We start from the raw sequence: 3,616 nt of genomic DNA on the forward strand, positions 1-3,616 counted from the left end.
TGCATCAAGTTTAAATTTCAATTAACAAAGCCATGTCTTCATTATATGTTGATTTTGGCAAAGAGCACAGACTTGCATACATCAAATGATATGATAAAGTAATTTAAAGTAAAATGTGTCTGCTTTCAGTAATGTAGAACCAAAGTATAATAGTAGTGTGGAACTAAAGCACAATATACATGTCTTTTGGCTGATGTAGGCCATAATGTTTCTTGTCTTCTAAGAAATTTTCAAAATTAATATTTAAAAAATTGATCCTTTTGTCTGATACTTATGGTATTCACTGGAATAAAGGCATAGAAAAGATTCTCTGCTTAGATTAATGCACTCATACAATAAGCTGAAACAAAAATGTCAGAGATAGTGGCATTCATGATCATAAGTTGCTTTAAAAGGGGAAACATTTCCAATCTATTTTAAAAGTTAATTAAAAGTCTGAGTTCTTTGGAAAAGGATGCCATTTTAAACTTATTTGCCATCCCACTTCCATAACCTACATATGCATATTTCTCCAGGGCAAGCAGCTTAGCAACATTATTGCATGAAAGTAAAGCAAGAAACTTTGTGGTTAAGCAAGAAACTTTTCAACTGAATACATCTTTTTTTGTGTGTGTGGGAGGTCATCTGTTCTGGTCACTGAAATATGCAATGAAAGGCTACATTTAGAAGCCTAGAAAACCTGTGATTCAGTACATAGAACTCTTTTAAACTTTTAACTACAAAGGAATGGGAATGTTATAAATACCACAGGAAATTACAATGCATGACATATCATAAACATTAACTGCAACTACTTTTTAGTCACAATAATTTCACATTAAAAAGGTACAGACTTTTGTTCACTAAAATTAATGAGGCAATTTGGGAACAAGAGACAAATTCTCACTCGCCTTTTAAAATTATTCAATGAAGAGATACAGATATAATTAAACTGCAATAATAATACCGAAAAAGGGAACAGGTACTTGCTTTTTAAAATCACTGAAGTACATAAAATGCCTTAGCAGACAACAATAGTATTCCATGACACCTACTTAAAATTTCATGTTCATTTCCTACTTTCCTCATCACAATATTAACATTTTAATTATGTATTCATTTTAACTGTTTGCATGTGAAAGTACAAACTAATCAATTATTTCAACATTAAGCCTATTTCTTTTGAAGCCATGATAATTTTGATATTTTATAAAAAGCAATGGAGACTCCTTTTTTAGGATGCTTAAGGGAGAATATTTAAGATTCATGCTTGCTGCTTTGCCTGAGCTTCTGCTTCCTGAAATGGAAAAAAAAAAAAAAGAACAGATTTAAATATCATAAAACAGACATCCATGTGTATTTTTAGTAAACTATATTATCTCAAATCACTAAGAATATTTAAAATCAGAAAAATAGCCCCCAGAAAAAGATGGCTTAAAAATTCTTAATAGAAAAACTATAATATAGAAACTTCTGCCTAGAAACAGATGTAATAGAGAACTGTCTATAATTCCATAAAAGCGAATGATTTACACTTGTGTCAAGTAGAGTTACCATTTTATTTAAAAGTAGCTAATTTCCTTTTTGAGTGATTTTTCACAAAAATTCAGTGTTCAAAAGCATTGTCATCTACAGTTTCCAGTCTGCTGAGTTTTGTTAAATTAAGGCTTAAGATACTTAGAAAATGTGTTATTTGCTAAAATGCTGTTTTTATATTTCATAGCAGTTCCTATGGACAGTAAGTACTTCTACCATAGGAACTCTGACCTATAGGTGTGCTCTGGCACTTAAGATAGTACTCGACACAAAATACAATTCAAGGAAAAATATATGGAAATAAAGATGGGTGGCATGAGTGAATTTGGTGAAAGAAACATCAGATTTGAATTATAGAAATCATATATACTAGAAAATCAGCACCTAAACACCTGTCTCTAATAGACTATCAGGAGGAGTGAAAGCAATTGAATATTCCAAAATAAGCCTCTGATGCTAACACCAGAAGAAAGGAAAAATAAAAGGTGCTACATTTTTACTGCCCCCCCACCAAAAAAAAAGAAGTAAAAATGATAGAAAGAAACCAGAAGACAGTGTAATTCATTCTTAATATATCCTTAACAAAACAGATGTAATACACTATTGACTCACGGTCCTAAGCTCTTTTGAAATTTCTAAGGTAGTGTTTGGCTGTCAAAATGAGTATGTCTTAGACCCACGTTATGTATTTTGTTTCATTTTATTAAACAAGCTTCTAAATATTTCCTCACACAGCACAATGAATTTTATACCAAAACCCTTCAATGGCCTAGCATATATAGGTGGGGAAGCAAAGGTATAAAAATGTGATTATGTGACTAATGTAATGTCCTTCTTCTTACGATCACCTAATACCTAATACCTGAGTAACTAGTATTTTGGAGACAGCCTAGTTCCCTAAAGTCACACTTATCAATCTTTACTGTAATTTGTCACAAACTGTGTAGCTTTCAGTTATCCTTTATAATGGAATAAATTACTAGCACAAAAATCCAAAACAAAAGGCAATTAAAAATTCTTTGTAATTTGTCTTTAAGAACACATACTATTTAATATACTATATGTAAATATATACTATACTTATATTTACTCATAAGTATATTATATTATATATACTTAAATATACATACTATATTATATATTCTTAAATATAACCTGTAATTATAGTATATTAAATACACTATACTTATATTTAAATATAAAATATACTATATATTAAAATTGTTTACTTTTTAAAATATATTTTATTCATAAAATATGTAAATTGTGCTAAAAGCTTTATTATTATGTAAAAGTAAGTGTCTAGTATTTATAGAATCACGAGTTATTTAATCAACCAGAGAGCTTTAGAAATAGGAATATGATGTGTTCTTTACCTCTACTCCCACTATAAACATCATTCTATAAATGCATTGGTTTTGAGTCATATAATCCTGGGCTCAAATTCCATATCTGTTACTCAATTATTATGTAGTCTTGGTCAAATTACTTAAATTATCTGAGTATCAGTTTCCTTCTCTGTAAAATGGCATTGAGGATACCTAGCTCTTAAGGGTGGAATAAAGATAAAATGAGATGAATGTGAAATGTGTAGCTCAGTGCTTGGTTCATTGCAGATATCCGTATTTTTTTCCTACCTTTCTTCTTTCCACTTTCTGGATTAAGTGGAAAGTAACAAGACCAACACCACAGCTAAATGTTATTAACATACAGTTTCCCTTGGAGATGTAGTAAAATGGAATAGATTTAGTAGAAATGGGAATGTTTTAAATCTCACAGTAGAGGCAGATTTTCATGGCTTCTCCCTAGAGCCAGGTGGTTCAAAGTCAGTGAGAATACTTCTTTAACCAGCATGTTTTGGTCCTTCAACATGTTAGTGAACATGGCTTTTCCACATCACTGGATTTTTATGTTTTAGTAAAAATGTATCAGTTATTTTATTCCATATAAAAACTATCAACTCTACTGAAATGTAAGAAATGCTAGTGCTAAGAAATTATAGTTTGTATTAATAAAATAGTAAATAGCAAAAAAAGTAAATAGTAAATATCTTTATATATTATGTTGAAATGCATCCAATATTCAAAAGAATAAAAAAATA

The 3,616-nt window shown here is 29.8% G+C and overlaps 1 long non-coding RNA gene across 1 annotated transcript in view; it reads right to left on the reverse strand.

Annotated features, from left to right (window-relative positions):
• The window catches only part of LOC105002170, an 8,853-nt gene continuing 5,237 nt past the window's right edge, over positions 1–3,616 (reverse strand). Inside the window, exon 3 of the long non-coding RNA XR_826922.1 lies at positions 1–1,276. This is a non-coding gene — a long non-coding RNA (uncharacterized LOC105002170). The remainder of the gene's footprint in view (positions 1,277–3,616) is intronic.

Source organism: Bison bison, unplaced genomic scaffold (assembly GCF_000754665.1).
Source record: "Bison bison bison isolate TAMUID 2011002044 unplaced genomic scaffold, Bison_UMD1.0 scf7180017855341, whole genome shotgun sequence".
In the NCBI taxonomy this organism is placed as follows: domain Eukaryota; kingdom Metazoa; phylum Chordata; class Mammalia; order Artiodactyla; family Bovidae; genus Bison; species Bison bison.